General features: G+C 45.3%; 1 pseudogene; it reads left to right on the forward strand.

Moving 5' to 3' along the window:
• The first annotated feature begins 5074 nt into the window (after nt 1-5074).
• LOC106734800 (cyclin-dependent kinase 1-like) lies at nt 5075-11267 on the forward strand (annotated as a pseudogene).
• Nucleotides 11268-20195: the final 8928 nt, after the last annotated feature.

Genomic DNA, 20195 nt, shown 5'->3' on the forward strand with positions numbered 1-20195 from the left:
ATAATCATGATGTGTTAATCATATTTCATGTTTTGTCATTTACTGACGTGTATTCAAAATGTCTGCTGATTAATTGCTTCTGGAGAGACCTAGAGCCATTGATTTTCATCAGCTAATTTGTCTTCTTTGCAAAAAAAGGAAAAATTATTCCAAACACTTTGGAAGGCTTTTAAAATTTGATTTGGAGTCTACAAGCGAGCCAAGTAATACGTGAAGTTTCTCAAGTGGATCAAATATAGTCTCGTTAATTTGTAATTTTAGAGTCATTAATCAAATTATTAAAACTTGAGAGGTTAAAGCTGACTGTGCAATGTGGTAACGCAACAGATTTCTTTTTAATCAAAACAAGCAAAGAATTTGAATTTTCCCAAACTCCTGCCCCCACTAGCTGAGTTTTCCGTGCCAATGGACGTACATGAATCATTTAAACTACATTTTCTAAGAGCAATAAGTTGAAATTTTCCCTTGACCACGTCACATAAATATTTTTGAGCCCCTGCTCTGTGCCCTGTGCTGAGCAAGGTGAGATGAGAAACAAAATGATTCTGGGGTCAGCAGGTGGTGTCCTGCTTGAGGCACTAGATCCTACATGGCTGATTCAGTAGTTCAAATCCCAGACCGGGCAGCTTAAAAATCATACTAGATATGTGTGCTTGCGTGCCCCACATCCCAAGAGGAGAGTGGAGAAGAAAGGATTGCGGCATGGCCAACTCCACTGGGAGGTGATTTCTCATGTTCCCTCTCCTTGTCTCTCTCCCTCTGTCTGGTGAGTGCACATGCACAAACAAGCAAATAAAACCTAAAAAAAGAAGAGGAAAGAAAGGGAAAATCGCTGCTGGAGTCGGTTTGTGAACTGTGGACTAATAGGACAGTGACGTGCATGACAGTGTTGCAGGGGTGCATCATCCAGCTTGGCTGCTCAGAAGTGGCATTATGCATCAGTAGCATAATGACTGAGAAGCTGGGGTCAAGGTTATCAGGGAGGATCTGATGGTGGACAAGTGTGTCCTAGGGACTTTCAGAAAGTGCACACCTCTGTCCATGACTGCGATTCTCAACCAAAGGCCATTCCACCTCCTGTTAACTCCTTGGCCACATCTGGAGACATGCTTGGTTGTCATGGCCAGGAGGGGAGCGACTGGCATCTAGTTGACGGGGGCCAGGGATGCTGTTCAACCTCTTATAATATAGGACAGCGTCCCGTTCCCATCAAAAAAATCATCCTTCCAGGCTAGCGGGTGGCATGGTACTTAAGGCACTGAACTCCCACATAGCTGCCCACAGTTTGAGTCCTGGACCTGGTGGCTTACTTTCTCACTCTCCTCTCTGTCAAATTTAAAAATATTAATAGTAAATAAAATGGAATAAATAATTCTTCTTCTTTTTTTTTTTTTTGGAGAGGTTTTTGCTATAGGGTGCACGCGCTCTCCAGAGAGACAGAGAGAGACAGAGAGACAGAAAGCAAGAAATCACCGCCTGCAGGGGATGGCCACGCCGCAATCCCTTCTCCTCCATTCTTTTCTCAGGATCTTGGGCACGTGACCACATGCGCCCGGAGTGAGTTTAAGCCACCGGGTCTGGTACTCAAACCATGATTGGCAACATGGGAGTCCAGCGACATAGCCATTATGCCAACTGCTGGTCCCATAAATACTTCCTAAAAAAAAAATCATTCTGTCAAATTACTAATCATGCTAAGAGCAAGAAACCCTGGGGGAAAGTCAAAGGAAAGAATGTGGAAATTCTAGGCATGAAAGAAATTTGTCACTTAGTGGGGAAACTCCTTGCTCTTTGAGAAGAATATGGGGGAAATGGAGGGAAATAAGACCAGAAGGCACATAGGTCATGAGGGTGGCTTCTTTCTTCTCTTTCTTTTGCTATAGGGCATCTGCCAGGTTGTGGCCTGCGTTTCTCACCCAGTGGCTTCAAATTGGAGGTTACTACAACCCCATGTGGGAGTTCTGGGCGATTTGAAATTTCTCCTTGAATAAGTTGATGGAGGGATGGTCTTCCTGTTTGATGTTCAAGATGATGAAGACATGTAGGAGACAGAAAGGCTGTGGGCTTTAGCTTTGGGTTTGAATCCTAGCTCCGCAGCTCCAGTGCACCTTGGGCGGGTTATAATACGGGCTGAGTTCTCGTGCAGTTAAAGCTCTTCCATGCCATGGGAAGTGCTATCCCCACCTCTCAGAAAAGGGAGAGTGGCACACATCAAGGCAACATACCTGGAAACTTGCCGGCAATTATGAGGCTCTTAAAAGCTGACTGCCGTCATTCCTAAACTGCCACCAACACTGAAAACAGCAACAGTGATCAGCATAGTTAGGCTTCCTGTGTGTAACCCCGAGAAGTCGTGGTACAGGTAAAGACAAAATTTAAGAGCACATTATTGTGGCACTATTCACAATTGCTAAGACATGGAACCAACCCAAATGCCCCCGAACAGAAGAATGGATTGAAAAACTGTGGCACATATACTCTATGGAATACTATTCAGCCATAAAAGAATACAACAAAACCCTGGCTTTTGACAGAAAGTGGATGAATATGGGAGATTTACTGCTGAGTGAAGCAAGCCAGGCTATGAAGGAGTGGCATTGTATGTCCCCACTTAATATATACCGAGTGTCTGTACTCTAGAACTGAAACTCATTGACTAAAGGATATACAAACACAATAAATGGGTGTAAATACCAGATATAGTGCGTGCGTGGAAGAGTAGGACCCGAGGAAGGATCCTTAGAAGAAAAATACGGAGGCAAAGCATTCATGGGACAAAGAAATGTGGTATTCTCTGTTGAAGATATTTTATAGTTTAATCAACTGGACTAGGGAGAAATGTTCACCTAGTGAAATATTCACTTTGTAAGCTAAATAAGGTGATCGAATGTATAAAAAATGAAATAAAAAGAGTATCTTCATGGGTATATTTGTATGGAGATATGTATGTACATATGTGTATGTATTTATGTGTGTGCATATATTTGTATGTATATGTGTACATATGCATATGGATGCACACATGTGTATGTATATTACATATATAACATGCATACATTATGTATTTCTTTTACTCTATGTAAGAAGTTTCTAAAATTTCCCACTTTATGGATGAGGAAACAGTCTGAGAACACAAATTCTCAACTAAAGTCACAGTGAGAAGACCGGATGGTCTCACATTAGCAGAGGTAGTATTGAACACCCGTGTCTTGGTATTGAGCTCTGAGTCACAAGATCTACAGAGACCATACACCTTAATGTTGCTGATCCGACTGTGACTATTTAATAATTTTATTTTATTTTATTTACTATTATTCTTATTTTCCAGTTTGATCAGAGAGAGACAGAGAAAGAGAGAGAGAGAGAGAGGGAAAGTGAGAGAGTAAACCACCAGGTCTGGGACTTGAACCGCGGTAGGCAATGTGGGAGTCCAGCGCCTTTAACCACCACCACACCACCTGCCGGCCCCGACTGTGAATATTTAAAAATAAATGCTTGCAGAAGATTAGTACACAACAGACACCTCTGTGGAGCCCTGCGATAACACAGGTTATGAGAAAGGTCACCTGGCCATGTTTTTTTCCGAGAGAAAGGCTTTTGTTTAATTGAATCATCAGGCTGAAAGAGTCAAATCACTTTCCTGGAATTAATTCACATAATGGCTTTAGCAAAGGCTGCTGGTCAGGAAATACGCAGTCCTCCTCCTTTGTAAACTGCCCTTTGATCTGGCTCCTTGCACTGAGTCAGGCGGTGCTTGGCGTTGTGGGGCGGAGGCGCGTTCAGGGCCGAGGGCTCCGTGTGCTTTCCGAGGATGCCCCGTGTGATCCGGCAGCGCCTTTCCCTTCCTGCTAGGTGGTGAGGGAAGGGAGACTGCGTGATGGATGGAAGAGAGTGACATTGTTCCTCAGACACATAGCAAACATATATTTTTACAACTAGAGAATAAAAATGGTAATAACCAGACAGAATGGAGGAAAATAGCCTATTCATGGGAAATCATTTTTAAACGCTTACGATAATATAAATAAATGCCTTTCTATTTTTCTCCGAACATCTTTTATATCTCAGCAATGAAAAGGCTGCGCTTATCTCTGAGACAACCGGGACACAGCGTAATGGTGTGAAAACAATCTTTGACAAATGGACAATCAGCTGAGGTTTGCAGCGCTCCCTGAATGACAGAGATGCCTGAAGCTCAGGGGACCTCCAGGCTACAACTGATATGTCCACCTAAGGCTGCAAGTCTTCACCTCTTTTTCTTTTTGGAGAGGTTTTTGCTATAGGGCGCATGTGCTCACCAGAAGACAGAGAGAGACAGAGGGACAGAAAGCGAGAAATCACCCCCCAGGGAGGATGACCACGCCGCAATCCCTTCTCCTCCATTCTCCTCAAGGGATCTTGGGCATGCATCTGCACGCACTCAGCGTGAGCTGTAGCCACCGGGTCTGGGACTCGAACCGCAGTCAGCTACATGGGAGTCCAATGACGCAGCCATTACGCCAACTGCTGGTCCCACCGGCACCTCTTGAGAACTTACCTGCCTCAGTTATTACATGTGCAGAGCGATATTCACTCCTGTCTTTTTGACTGAGAGGATGAGAGAGAAGAAGGAATTTTTAAAAATTAAATTTCTTGGGCCAGCTCTGTAGTCTGGTGATTAAGAGAGACAGATGCCACGTGGTTAACCGTGGTTCAAATCCTGAGTCCAGTGGCTTGGAAAACATGCCAGATGCATGTCCTTGTCTGCCCCCAGATCCCGACAGGTTGGAGAGGTGGGAGAGGAAGCATGATGGCATGAGCACACCCCACTGTCGGTGCTTTCTCCCCATGTCTGTGTCTCTGCTGAATGCATGTGCCACGTGGCAATTAAACAAACAAACACAGTTTTATTTCTTTGGTGAGAGAGAGAGAGAGGGCAAATACCTTCATGAGACCTATCATGGCCACATGCCATGATCCCTTCTGCCCAACTCAGCATCCCCAGCCAGCCAGGATCAGGGGTGTGCAGGCCTGTGTATAAGGGTGGGCAATGGAACCGAACCCAGGATCTTCTGTGTATTCGCCTACTAAAACCATGCAGATTGGCTTCCCGTGGTTCTGGAGGCTGGCAGTCCAAGATGAAGGTACTGTCAGGGTCAGTGTCTGGCGCGAGTTGCACGGGCACACATGTCTGTCATGATTTTTCAAGCTGCCAGGCCTGGGACTTGAACCACAGTTGGCCACGTAGAAGTCCAGGCACTTCTTTATTTCCTTTACTGTTGTGAATTTTGAGAGTTTGTTAGAACGTCTAGATACAAGTCTTTTGTCAGTTACATGATTTGCAAATATTTTCTCCGAGTCCTTGCTGGCCCCGACAAGGAATAATTTAGACGTTCTTTCAAGAATGCTAGAGAGTTCTTTTAAAATGTACATTCAGTGAAATGTACTGTTTGTGGCATTCAGCTCTATGGATATGACAAATGTATCGATTCATGCATTCAGTGTCACTGTCATCACACAGACCAGTTTCAGCATCTCCCACATTTCTTTGTGCTTCCCTTTTTTTTATCATCCAAACTGCTTCCCTATCCCATGACTTTGTAACCAGGCACTGTTCTCCATTTCTCAAGTTGACCTTTTCCAGTAAATTAAATACATGGTACTGTGACATATATAGCTTTTAGAAGTTAGCTGTTTTCATTCAGCATTATGCCATTCATCCAGAACATTGCATGTTATCAATTGCTTATTCCTCTTCGTAGCTGCGTAGTATTCCATTGCATGGACATACCGTAGTTGAAGAACATTTGGGTTGTTTCTAGTTTATTGGTGACTATAGATAAAGCTTCTATAAACATTTGCATATAGGGTTCTGTGCCAGTGTAAGTTTTTGTTTTTCTTGCATACGTACCCAGAAGGAGAATTGCTAGGTTATAGAAGCATTGGTGAAATTTATGTTTGACTCTACAAGGAAATGCCACGCTATTTTCTAAAGTGGTTGCAGCATTTTGTGAGCTAGCAATGTGTAAGTGTTTTCATGGCTCCATGTCCTTGCCAGCATTTGGAACCATCAGGGTTTGTTTTGTTTTGGTTTGGTTTTTAACTTTTGGCCATTCGAACAGATGCACAGGGGTTGTCTCACTGTGATTTTCATTTGCATAACCCTAGTAGCTAATGATCTTCAGCGTCTTCTTAGACACGTCTTTATTTCCTTTACTGTTGTGAATTTCGAGAGTTTGTTAGAACGTCTAGATACAAGTCTTTTGTCAGTTACACGATTTGCAAATATTTCCTGCTAGTCCCTGTGGCTCATCTTTTCTCCTCTCAGCGGCAACGCTCCCGTATTATATAAGAGGAAACTGACATGTTGACAGCTTTTGTTGGCTCTGCCATGAACTGCCTGCATGTGGCATTGGCTAAGTTACTTAATTTATTCTGGGCTTCTGTTTCCAATTCCATAACACACGGGTGAAGGATGAGAGTATTTCTGAGATTCTTTGCAGCTAGAACAGTCAATGATTTTAAGAGCCCCGCTCAAGTTCGCCCAGTTAATTAGCAGCAGAGTTGGGTTAGCACTTGGCCTGTCTTCCACGCTACTGAATTCTTCTCACTTTAAAAATATAAGTTTTTATTAGACAGCCCATTTAGATGGTTTAAAATTTACAATGTATAGAAGGATATACTATGAAAACAAAACAAAACAAAAACCCTCCCTACCCCCAGGACAAGCAGTGGTATTATTTCTTGTGTTCCTTCCTGGAGTTTTATAAAATATCTACAAACACATTTTCTTTTCTTTCTTTATTTTTTTACTTTTTTTTTTTTTTCGGAAAGGTTTTTGCTATAGGGCGCATGTGCTTGCCAGAAAGACAGAGAGAGACAGAGAGACAGAAAGCGAGAAATCACCCCCGGGGGGATGGCCATGCCTCAATCCCTTCTGCTCCATTCTCCTCTTGGGATCTTGGGCATGCATGCACACGTGCCCGGCGTGAGTTTAAGTCACTGTATCCGGGACTCAAATCGCAGTCGGCTACATGGAAGCCAGCGACATAGCCATTATGCCAACTGCTGGTTTCTATAAACGCATTTTCATATGTGCTGTTGTATGTATGTATGCATGTGTTTTCCTTCTCTCTTTTTAAAAGTGAATTATAAACCACTTTTTTTTCTTCTTCTTTAAGTTCCAATAGAAATGCATTAAAACAACATGTTATTTTTTTCCCCCATGATAATGTTTGAGGTAGGTTATTTATTTATTTATTTTTTGGAGAGATTTTCACTGTAGGGCGCGTGCGCTCGCCAGACAGACAGAGAGAGACAGAGAGACAGAAAGCGAGAAATCACCCCCCAGGGGGGATGGTCACGCGGCAATCCCTTCTCCTCCATTCTCCACTCGGGATCTTGGGCATGCACGCACACGCGCCCGGCGTGAGTTTTAAGCCCCCGGGTCCGGGACACGAACCGCGGTCGACTACGTGGGAGTCCAGCGACATAGCCATTACGCTAACTGCTGGTTCCCAGAGGTAGGTTATTTTCATGGGACGGAAAACCATTTCTCTTTCCTTCCCCATGAAGTTGCTGTTCATGTTGTTTCACACCTTTTTTTTGTGGGGGGAGAGGTTTTTGCTATAGGGCACGTGTGCTCGCCAGACAGACAGAGAGAGACAGAGAGACAGAAAGCGATGCCGTTGACTGAAGCTACCACACTGGGTTTATCAGTCTTCCTTGTTCTCCTGGTAACCAGCACCTGAGTTGTTTGCAGTTTTAGCTCTTAAGAATAAAGCTGCTATGGGGATTAGCAGATGATGTAATGGTTACATTGCTGGACTCCCACGTAGTCGATTGTGGTTCGAGTCCCAGACCCAGCAGCTTAAAAACACACCAGGTGTGCGTGCGTGCGTGCCCAAGATCCCGAGAGTAGAATGGAGAAGAAGTGATGGCAGCATGGCCATTCTCCCTGGGGTGATTTCTTGCTTTCTGTCTCTCCAGTGAGTGCACGTGCCCTATAGCAAAAGTCTCTCCAAGGGGGAAAAAAATAGATAAATAAAAAGAAGGAAGCTGCTATGAACATTCTTTATTTTTTATTTTTTCTAGATTTCTTTTTCTTTTTTATATGGTATGTGGCATGGTAAATACCCAGAAATGGAATTGCTATATAATAGGGCATCCCTTCAGCTTTTTAAGAAATCTTCAATTCTTTTTCCAAAGTGATTGTACCATTGTACACTCCTAACAAGATGCAAGTACGAGAGCTTCATTTGCTTCAAATCCTCAGCACCATTTGGTCTTGTCAGTTTTTAACTGTTGTCCTCTTGGTACATATCTGGTGGTGTTGCATTGTAGTTTTATTTTGCATTTTCACGATGGCTGAGGTTGACCAATTTTTCATGTGCTTATTGGTCTTTCGAGAATCTTTTTCTTGTTGTGGAGGTTAAGGTGGCTACATCCCACATGGCCAACTGTGTTGCATTGTAGTTTTATTTTGCATTTTCATGATGGCTGAGGTTGACCAATTTTTCATGTGCTTATTGGTCTTTTGGGAATCTTTTTCTTGGTGTGGAGGTTAAGGTGGCTACATCCCACATGGCCAACTGTGTGGTTTGAGTCCTGGACCCAGTGGCTGAAAAAATCACTCCAGGTGGGGTGAGTGCATGTGTACCTAAAATCCCAAGAGAAGAATGGAGGAGAAGGGATTGTGGTGTGGCCATCCCTCCTTGGGATTAGTTTCTCTCTTTCTCTCTCTGTCTCTGGTGAGCTCACATGCTCTATAACAGAAAAAAAAAGGCCCATGTTTTGGGACCATCAGTTGGCATAATGGCTATGTTGCTGGACTCCCATGTAGTCAACTGCGGTTCCAGTTCCGGACCCTGTGGCTTAAACTCATGCCAGGCGCATGTGCATGTGTGCCCAAGATCCCAAGAGGAGAATGGAGGAGAAGGGATTGTGGCGTGGCCATCCCCCCTGGGGGGTGATTTCTCACTTTCTGTCTCTCTGTCTGTCTCTGTCTCTCTGTCGAGGCCACACACCCTATAGCAAAAACCTCTCCAAAAAAAAAAAGGGTTCATTTTTTAAATGGAGATGTTTTCATTTTAGTTACTTTTAATTTTTTTTCTGGGTTATCTGTGGTTTCCTGTGAAATTTAGAATCAGCATGTCTAACTTCTAAAACAATTCCTTTGGGATTTTATTTGGAACAAGTTAAACTTTAGAGTAATTTAGGGATAATTATATTATGATGTTGATTGTTCAAATTACACAACAAAATGCCTTTCATGCATTTAATTTTCTTCTTTTGCATTCTAGAAGAACTTAAAAAGTATTCTTTATAAGTTCTTGCATATTTCTTAAGTTTATTTCTAGGCATTTTTTGTCTTCATTGTTGCTATTTAAAGAAAAAACTTGTCAGAGGCACATGTACTCATGGGAGACAGAGAGAGACAAGAGAGAGTGAGCACTCTTTTTTTTTTGGAGAGTTTTTTGCTATAGGGCACGAGTGCATGCGCTCACCAGAAAGAGAGAGACAGAGAGACAGAAAGCAGGAAGTCACCCAGGGGAGATGGCAACTCTACAATCCTTTCTCCTCTTTTCTCCTCTCGGGATCTTGGGCACACATACATGCGCCTGGCGTGAGTTTAAGCCACCAGGTCCAGGACTCGAACCGTGGTCAACTACATGGGAGTCCGGCAACATAGCCATTATGCTAACTGCTGGTCCCAGAGAGTGAGTACTCTTTATGGGAATGACCACAGCTGCAGTCCCTTCTCCATTTCTCCCTCCCTTCAGGGTTTTGGGTAATACACACATATGCTCCTGGCATGTTTGTCAAGCCACTGGGTCTGGGACTTGAACTTGGTCAGCCATGAAGGTTTCATTTGCCTTCACCACCAGGCCATGGGTGGGTCTCATTATTGCTATTTTCAATGGTATCTTCTTGTTTTGAACGATATCTTCTAACATGTTGGGGTGTACATTCAAGAAAGCTGTTGATTCGTACACATCTCCACAGTCATGGGTCACTTCTGAGAAAGGCATCATTCCATGATTCGATTGCTGCGTGAACACCATAGAGTGTACGGAACTCTGGATAGCTTAGGCGACTATTTTTTTTGGAGAGGTTTTTGTTATAGGACGCGTGCTCTCACCAGAAAGACAGAGATGGAGAGACAGAAATCGAGAAATCACCCCCCAGGGGAGATGGCCACACCGTAATCCCTTCTCCTCCATTCTCCTCTTGGGATCCTGGGCACGCACGCACATGTGCCTGGCGTGAGTTTAAGCCACTGGGTCCGAGACTTGAACCGCGGTCGACTACATGGGAGTCCAGCGACATAGCTATTACACTAACTGCTGGTCCCTAAGCGACTATTCATGTAGCCTATGTGATAATCTTTTTAAACATTGCATAACATAATTCTATCTATTTGTGGGGTACGTGTGACTTTTCAGTACAAGAATACAATTGGCAGGACCCCTGGGGGTGATGTCTCAGTTTCTGTCTCTCTGTCTCTCTCTGCCTGTCTGGCGAGTGCATGTGCCCTATAGCAAAAATCTCTCCAAAAAAAAAAAGAACTTCATCATCCAAATATAGTCAGTCTTCAAGATGTGCTCATGCAGAATTCCAGGCTGTGTCTCATCTTTAAATTTCTCTCCATGGATCTCAAGAGATACTTGGATTTCTATCCCTCCTGGTCAGTTCATGGTCTCTTCACTTGTTAAGAGTTATTTGTACCAAATTCTTCAAGGGATTGTGTTTTGTCACTCTAGAAGAGTTCTTCATGGAGACTTAAAAGCTATGAATCGGTGACTAAGGAACAATTACACTGGCTGATTTTGGCCTTGCCCGAGATTTTGGAAGGCCAATGATACACCCATGAGATAGTGGCGCTCTGTTACAGATGTCCGGAAGTATTGCTGAGGTTAGCCTGTTTGTTACTCCACTCCAATGGACATTTGGAGTGTAGGAACCGTATTTGCAGAATCAGCCACCAAGAAACCCCTTTGCCATGGGGATTCAGAAACTGACCAACTCTTCAGAATGTTCAGAGCTTTGGACACCCCCAATAGTGAAGGGTGGCCAGAAGTGGAATCTTTACAGGACGATAAGAATACATTTCCCAAGTGGGAGCCAGGAAGTCTAGCAGCCCATGTAAAAAACTTGGATGAAAATAGTTTGGATCGGCTCTCAAAAATGTTAGTCTATGATCCTGCCAAACGGATTTCTGGCAAAACGGCCCTGAATCATCCTTATTTAATAAGGATGATTTGGACAATCAGCTGAAGAAGATGTAGCTTTCTGACGAGAAGTTCCCACATGTATCCTGAACAGAGAGCTGTTACTCTGACCGTTAACTCGATTTCTGCCATGTCTATTATTCTTTTCTTTGTTGTGAAACGTATGCTGTACTTCATCCTCTTCATTGCAAAAGGATAACTTAAAAATGTAAATACTGTTCTCTATATAATTCCGTATGTTTGTAGATCTCACTGTAACATGCTTCTTACTGTAATAAATCTATAAATCTAAAAAAAAGAAAGCCATTTTTCATGTTGGGACCAGCAGATAGCGAATGGTTAGCTGCTGGACTCCATGTAGTCGACTGTGGTTTGAGTCCTGGATCCAGTGACTTAACACTCGTGCTGGACACATGTGCTTGTGTGCCCCAAATCCTGAGAGGTGACTGGAGGAGAGGGGGTTGCGGTGTGGCCATCCCTGCTGGGGAGGTGACTTCTCACTTTCTGTCTCTCTGGCTCTGTCTTTCTTTCTTTCTTTTTTTTTTTGGAGAGATTTTTGCTACAGGGCGTGTGCGCTTGCCAGACAGACAGAGAGAGACAGAGAGACAGAAAGCAAGAAATCACCCCCAGAGGGGGATGGCCATGCTGCAGTCCCTTCTCCTCCATTCTCCTCTCGGGATCTTGGGCACACACGCACATGTGCCCGGCGTGAGTTTTAAGCGAACCGCGGTCGACTACGTGGGAGTCCAGCAACATAGCCATTACGCTAACTGCTGGTTCCCTTCTGGCTCTGTCTTTCTGATGAGTGCATGCACCCGATAGCAAAAATTTCTCTCTAACAAAATAAAAAAAGAAAGGAAGGAAGGAAGAAAGGAAGGGAGAAAAAAAGAAAGAAAGAAAGAAAGAAAGAAAGAAAGAAAGAAAGAAGAAATCATTCATTTTATCCATATGTAATTTTGTTGCCACTAACCATCTCTATACCCACATCCTTCTCAGTTTCTCGTAGTCGTTCTTTAACTAGTTCTCTGAGGTCATCCTTTCCAATTTCCTCACATGAGTTTCTCCATTTCTTCCTCTCTCTCTCTCTTATTGTCAGAGAGGTGTGCACTCACCAGAGACAGGGGGAGAGAGGAGACACACTTCTAGTGGGGCGTGGTCATGTTGCAGTCCTTCTTGCTCCATTGCTCCACCTCATCAGGATTTGGGGCATGCATGCACACATGCCCAGTATATTTCTCAACCTTCCAGGACTGGGATTTGTAATCCGAATTTGGAATCTGAGCTGTCGTTGGCTACATTGTGTGTGTGTGTGAGTCATGTTTGGAGGAGATTCCAAGGGAAAAGGTTTGGAAGTACAGGGAGGATGTGTCTTCCTCCCTTCCACCTCCTCCTTCTTTGTCTTTCTCTCTCTCTCTCTCTTTCTCTCTCTGTTTTTGTCTCTCTTTCATGAGACAAAAAAAACAGGCAGTGCTAACAGGGTGTTCACACCACCATTCACCCTATTCTTGGCCAGCATGAGCCACAGGCGTGTGCATGTGAACCTGGCGTGGTTGGGAGGCCTGGGGATGTGAACCTGTGACCTTCCCATGGGAGTCCAGCTTCATCACCAGCACAGCACCATAGTCGACATCTCAGAAGTTGACATCTCACATCCATGGGATGTTAGGCCCCATGCAGATGTTGGCTCTGGGGTTTGAAGATTACCACGAAGAAATATTCCTCTACCTCCTCCACCTGAATCATTGAATCATGCTTATTCTCTTAGGCTTTTGAAGGACTATTTCTTCAAGAGGCCCTGGTCAGGCCGGCTGGTGGCGTGGGGGTTGAGGTGTCTGGATCCCACATGGCCAACTGTGTAGTCAGAGTCGAGGGACCTGGAAGCCAGGAAACATGCTGAGCACATGTGTGTGTGTGCCTGGAATTCTGAAGGGAGGAGAAGGAATTGCAGCCTGACCGTCCTCCATAAAGGTGCTTTCTCACTTTCCCTCAATCTGTCTCTGTCTCTTTCTAGCAAGTGCACGTGGCCTTTGGGAATGAATAAAATTAAAAAGGAGAGAGAGTGAGAGAGAGAGAGACTCTTGTCAAAATGGAAAGAACGTCTCCAGGGAGTGGGTTTTAAGCTAATATGGGTTGTTCCATTTCACTGGGTATGATCATGACTTATTGAAATTCTCTGGTAGTAGGTTTGAAGAACGCAGGATGGGGACCAGCAGTTAGTGTCACGGTTGTGTTGCTGGACTCCCATGCAGTTGACTACGGTTCGAGCCCCGGACCTGGTGGCTTAGACCCACGCCAGGCGTGTGTGCGTGCGTGCCCAAGATCCCCAGAGGAGAATGGGGGAGAAGGAATTGCGGCGTGGCCATCACCCCTGGGGGGTGATTTCTCGCTTTCTGTCTCTCTGTCTCTCTCTGTCTGTCTGGCGAGCGCATGCGCCCTATAGCAAAAACCTCTCCAAAAAAAGAAAAACAAAAGAACCCAGGGCAAAGGTGAGTAGACAAGGACGATGAAAGGCAGGAAGGGGTGCACACAGCAATGGCACCTCGTATGGTTCTAGTCAATCCCATGGGGTGGAATCGAGGTTAGAAAATATTGCCTTTCAAGACATGATTCTCCAACTTAGCCGGCTCTCTGGCTTTCAGAAATTCTCAAGTTTGTTGCTTGGATCAGCACCCTTGGGTGAGAGCCCACACCGTTTTAGAGGAAAAACATGTGTTATACTGGGATGAAAGCAGGACCAGGAGGCGGAAGACTGGAGGTCTCGGTCCAGCCCCAACATGAGTGGCTAAGCAAACTGGAGTGCTCTGTAGAGAGTGCAGCCATGTCCCTGTGGGTTGGCTCCCAGACTCAAGTAAGTGTCCTGTAAAATAATAAACAATACGATACACCCATGTTTATAGCTTCTTCTCGGCACTCCAGCATTCAAGTCTCAGCCCTTCTTATTTTATTTTCTTTTTACTTTAGCTTTTAGAGAAAGATTTTTGCTATAGGGCACATGTGCTTGCGAGAGAGGCAGAGAGACAGAAAGCGAGAAGTCACCCCTCCAGGGGCGATGGCTACACTGCAATCCCTTCTCCTCCATTCTTCTCTTGGGATTTTGGCACACACACACGTGCCCACTATTAATTTAAGCTGCTGGATCCAGGACTCAAACCATGGTCAAACACATGGGAGTCCAGCAATGTAATCATTATGCCATGTGCAGGTCCCTTCGAGTCTCGGCTTTATCGTCATTAACCTGTCATCCCCAATTTAGTGCCCTGTAACATCCATTGCTGTGTCTACTCATACTCTCTCTCCCAGTTACTGACGCTCAAAATTAGAGCCGTTTCTCTTCTCTGTGCCTCATGCCTCCCGGGCGTCCTGTCTTCCAGGTGTGTGCCACCACCCCAGGGCTTCTTCACTAACATTTGGGTTCATTTTATGACTTCTGATCATTTCTTTCTCTAATCTACCTCATGTGTATGGCTAAAATGTTGTTCTCCTCATACCTCTCCCCCTTTTCACCCCTCTCATGCCTCCCATGCCTACAGGCTGAAGTTCTGTGCCCTCCACCTAATCATTAAGGCTCATCACACTTCCCATTTTAAACCAGAGGAGAATGGGGGAGAAGGAATTGCGGCGTGGCCATCACCCCTGGGGGGTGATTTCTCGCTTTCTGTCTCTCTGTCTCTCTCTGTCTGTCTGGCGAGCGCATGCGCCCTATAGCAAAAACCTCTCCAAAAAAAGAAAAACAAAAGAACCCAGGGCAAAGGTGAGTAGACAAGGACGATGAAAGGCAGGAAGGGGTGCACACAGCAATGGCACCTCGTATGGTTCTAGTCAATCCCATGGGGTGGAATCGAGGTTAGAAAATATTGCCTTTCAAGACATGATTCTCCAACTTAGCCGGCTCTCTGGCTTTCAGAAATTCTCAAGTTTGTTGCTTGGATCAGCACCCTTGGGTGAGAGCCCACACCGTTTTAGAGGAAAAACATGTGTTATACTGGGATGAAAGCAGGACCAGGAGGCGGAAGACTGGAGGTCTCGGTCCAGCCCCAACATGAGTGGCTAAGCAAACTGGAGTGCTCTGTAGAGAGTGCAGCCATGTCCCTGTGGGTTGGCTCCCAGACTCAAGTAAGTGTCCTGTAAAATAATAAACAATACGATACACCCATGTTTATAGCTTCTTCTCGGCACTCCAGCATTCAAGTCTCAGCCCTTCTTATTTTATTTTCTTTTTACTTTAGCTTTTAGAGAAAGATTTTTGCTATAGGGCACATGTGCTTGCGAGAGAGGCAGAGAGACAGAAAGCGAGAAGTCACCCCTCCAGGGGCGATGGCTACACTGCAATCCCTTCTCCTCCATTCTTCTCTTGGGATTTTGGCACACACACACACGTGCCCACTATTAATTTAAGCTGCTGGATCCAGGACTCAAACCATGGTCAAACACATGGGAGTCCAGCAATGTAATCATTATGCCATGTGCAGGTCCCTTCGAGTCTCGGCTTTATCGTCATTAACCTGTCATCCCCAATTTAGTGCCCTGTAACATCCATTGCTGTGTCTACTCATACTCTCTCTCCCAGTTACTGACGCTCAAAATTAGAGCCGTTTCTCTTCTCTGTGCCTCATGCCTCCCGGGCGTCCTGTCTTCCAGGTGTGTGCCACCACCCCAGGGCTTCTTCACTAACATTTGGGTTCATTTTATGACTTCTGATCATTTCTTTCTCTAATCTACCTCATGTGTATGGCTAAAATGTTGTTCTCCTCATACCTCTCCCCCTTTTCACCCCTCTCATGCCTCCCATGCCTACAGGCTGAAGTTCTGTGCCCTCCACCTAATCATTAAGGCTCATCACACTTCCCATTTTAAAACAGTTTTTATTTTTTAAAATTTATTTCTTAAAATATTTATTTATGTTATTATTTTTTAATTTTCCTTGGAGAGTTTTTTTTTTCTTTGTTATAGGGTACACGAGCATGCCAGAAAGCCAGGAAGGTGAGAAATCACCCCCCAGGGGGATGGTCACGCCACAACCCCTTCTCCATTCTCTTCTCGGGATCTTGGGCACGCATACGCATGGGCCCAGAGTGAGTTTAAGTCACCAGGTCTGGGACTCAAACTGCAGTCAACTACATGGGAGTTCAGCAACATAGCCATTATGACAACTGCTGGTCCTATTATTATTATTTTTTTATTTGACTAGAGAGAGACAAAGAGAGACAGAGAAAGGAAAAGTGAGTAAGCAAGCCACCAGGTCCAAAACTTGGACCACAGTTAGCCACGTGGGAGTCCAGTGCCTTAACCACTATGTCACCTGCCAGCCCCAAAAGTTTTTGTTTGTATTTATTCTATGAGAGAGACATCTAGAAAGAGAAAGACAGAGACAGTATCCCTAACAAGGTCTTTTTTTTTTTTTTTTTGGAGAGGTTTTCGCTATAGGGTGCATGCGCTCACCAGACAGAGAGAGAGGGACAGAGAGACAGAAAGCGAGAAATCACCCCCCAGGGGGGATGGCCACGCCGCAATCCCTTCTCCTCCATTCTCCTCCCGGGATCTTGGGCATGCACGCACACACGCCCGGCGTGAGTCTAAGCCGCCAGGTCTGGGACTTGAACCGCGGTCGACTACGTGGGAGTCCAGAGACATAGCCATTACGCCAATTGCTGGTTCCCCCAACAAGGTCTTGACATCATAATCTACCCTCAGCCTCAGTCAACTACAGGTCACAGGTATGCATTTGTCCAGAGTAATCAAAGAGGCCTCAGGACGTGAACCTAGAACCCTCCTAGGTGTGTCTGCCTTACAGAATGCAGGGTTTTATTGCTGCATCACTATCTGGCCCCTGGGACGTGTCCGGTTTTAAGGACTCAGTAGCACACGTGGTCCGTAGCCACCATCTTGAATAACACAGGTACAGAAATGGTTACCTATCAGCTTTGTGTGAAGAAGGTTTCTCAACCACCAGTAACACAGACGCTTGGGCCCACCTGATTCTGTGCTGTGAGGGGCTGCCCTGCACACGGTCCGATATTTAGCAGCAGCTCTGGCCTCTACCCAGTAGCTGTCAGTCATTCCGCCCTTCCAGGCTCGGACCAAAAATATCTCCAGACAGCTCCGAATGAGAACCACTGCTCGAAGGAACAGTCACAGATGTCATGATAAATTATCTTTAGTTGTGTTGGTTAAAAGGCATTGATTCTCCCAGGCTTTTGCAGAGAATTTTCTAGAGCGCTAGTACGCGGGTGTATGGAGACGGTGTTACAGGCCTTTCATTCCAACGACTCTTCCGTGGTTCTGTCCTCTGAAGAGGCCCGTTGGTAGTGATGAATTAGTTATTGATTGGAAGGCGCAGTGGATTGTCAAGATCGTCTTGCCAGCCCTTTTCAAAGCCTCTTGGATCATCAGAGTGAATGTCTACATAAATGCTTTAGAGAATACGCTGCCAACTGCTTTTTCTGAGAATCACTGTCATTGCGAATTTAGTATTCATTGAACTTATTGCAGTGCGTTGGGAAAATAGATAGGTCCTTGAAGAGAGAACCAGGACCCTTGGTTTAGTTCTGATTAATGGATTGATGATGAAGTGCTTATTGTTGGAAATGATTTTGAATAGACACGTCCTTCCGACGCCGTCTAGCTGCCTGCCATTTTATACGAGAACCTCATCTTTCAAGCGTACACTGCATTTAGATTATCAGCCAGCCATTGGTTTGCTACCAGAAACGTATTTATTTAAGAATGAGCATTCAGCCATCCCAGAGCATTCTGTTCTAGATGCTGTGTTAGTTGTAGGCGTGAGGAGGAGGGAGGTCACTAGTTTGACTAAAACCCAATCTTCCCATTTAGAGTAGTCATGAGAATGTTCTCTAAACATTAAAAATTTATCCTGACCCACAGAGGGTTCAAGCTACAACTTCTAGTTTATTTTTGGTGCAGATAGTTCATTTTCTTGCGCCATAAACATTCCAGTGAATGTCAGATTATTTCCACGTGAATGGACAGATGGCTTAGATTGAGTCAGGACTCATGTGTCTGAGTTGAACTTGTGCCTTGCATGGACAGAGCTGAAGATATTTGTTATCTGTTTATTTTGTGTTAAAGAGATATGTGCTTCCTCTCTGGATTTTGGGCAGGCACGCACACACATGTGCCTGGCGTGAGTCTTAAGGTCCCCTGGTCCAGCAAACTATAGTCAATTAAATGAGAGTCTGGGCATGTAACCATTATGCCGTCTACTGGTCCCTATTGTTTTGTTTTAATTTAAAATAGAGAGAGAGAGAGAGAGGGGAGAGAGAGAGAGAGAGAGAGAGAGAGAGGAGAAGAGAAGCGCTGAGACGATCTCATTAGGCAGGAAACGTTTCTGTAGAATGATCAGGGTTAACGTTTTTTAAGGAGTGAGTTACTTATATATCCAAATAATTCACCCAGCAAACATTTATTGAGTGTTTGCTGAATAGTCTAAGAACAGAGCACAAAGGTGAATAAGAAAGATGGATCCCATCTTTACAGAGATGATCATGTGAGGATTTCCAAGTGTTCAACAGAGAGCGTGTTGGAGGAATTATGCTATAGAAAGTAGGGAATGATGGGCGAGCCTGCGGTTATCAGCTCTCTGGGTTTGGGTTCTGGAGATGCTTCTAGATATAATAGTTTGGAGGAATGGGTGCAAGTTAGCCTGGCATGTGATAGAGGTATGTTTGTGACCTAAGAGGAAAGTATGGTACAGTATTCTAGGTGGAGACATGGCATGTGTACAGGCTCAGAGATTAGAGAGAACATGGTATCTTCGAGGGGGAAAACAAAGTTTAATTCTGTAGCTCACAAGTGCGACAAAGTCTAGGAGCTAGTTTGTGTGTTCTAGGGTGTTACAGGTTAGGTTATTTTCTACTCCCTCCCTTTACTTTTTTGGAGAAAACCTGCTTGCCCAGGCTCTTGGGATTGGGCTTGGCCATGTGACTTGTTTTGGCCAATGGGATGTTAGCAAGCATGAAATAAAAAGGTTTGAAAGAATAAATTGGGACTCAGTGACTACCCAGACTTGTGAATGTGCCTGGCCGACATCAGCGGAACTACCCAAATTTATTCAATTTATTGATAGAGCAACCACTCTCCAGCTTACCCTTGATCAGCCCATAGACTTAGAAGCTAGTAAATGTTATTATATATGCTGCGGAAGTTTTGTGATTGGTTGTTACACAGCAGCAGCTGACAGCTACACTAGAATATTAGACCATTGGTTGATCTGTAAATCAGGGAATGTCTTAATGATTTCCGTCTTCCATCTACAATCCAAATTCCATACTGTAAGGAAACCACATTTAACGCCTTGCATATATTACACAAAGCGGATTATAGAACGAATCATGCGTTGACAAGAGGGAAGCGTGAGTATGTTAATGCAATCGGGTAGGGTTATCATTTGAGTGCCCATCAGAATACAAAACAAGACGTGTTCATTTGTGCATTCCGCAGTGTTTATTGATTAAGAATACAGCCTCGGGGCTCACGCCCCGCCCCAGCGCAGCCGCGCGCCGGGAGCGGCCTGGCCGGCGCCCCCCCACTCCGGGGGGCGCGCCACGCGGCCGGGGGGCTCACGCCCCCCCCCAGCGCAGCCGCGCGCCGGGAGCGGCCTGGCCGGCGCCCCCCCACTCCGGGGGGCGCGCCACGCGGCCGGGGGGCTCACGCCCCCCCCCAGCGCAGCCGCGCGCCGGGAGCGGCCTGGCCGGCGCCCCCCCACTCCGGGGGGCGCGCCACGCGGGCGGGGGTGGGGGCTCACGCCCACCCCCCAGCGCAGCCTCGCGCCAGGAAAGGCCTGGCTGGTGCCCCCCCACTCCGGGGGGGCGCCCCACGTGGCAGACAAGTGGGACTATATTAGACTAAGAAGTTTCTGCACAGCAAAGGACACAGTAACAAGTGTGAACTGACAACCCTCAGAATGGAAAATATTTTTGTTAAATATGCCTCAGACAAGGGACTGATAACCAGAATACATAGGGAACT

Source organism: Tupaia chinensis, unplaced genomic scaffold (assembly GCF_000334495.1).
Source record: "Tupaia chinensis unplaced genomic scaffold, TupChi_1.0 Scaffold000222_1, whole genome shotgun sequence".
Lineage (NCBI taxonomy): Eukaryota > Metazoa > Chordata > Mammalia > Scandentia > Tupaiidae > Tupaia > Tupaia belangeri.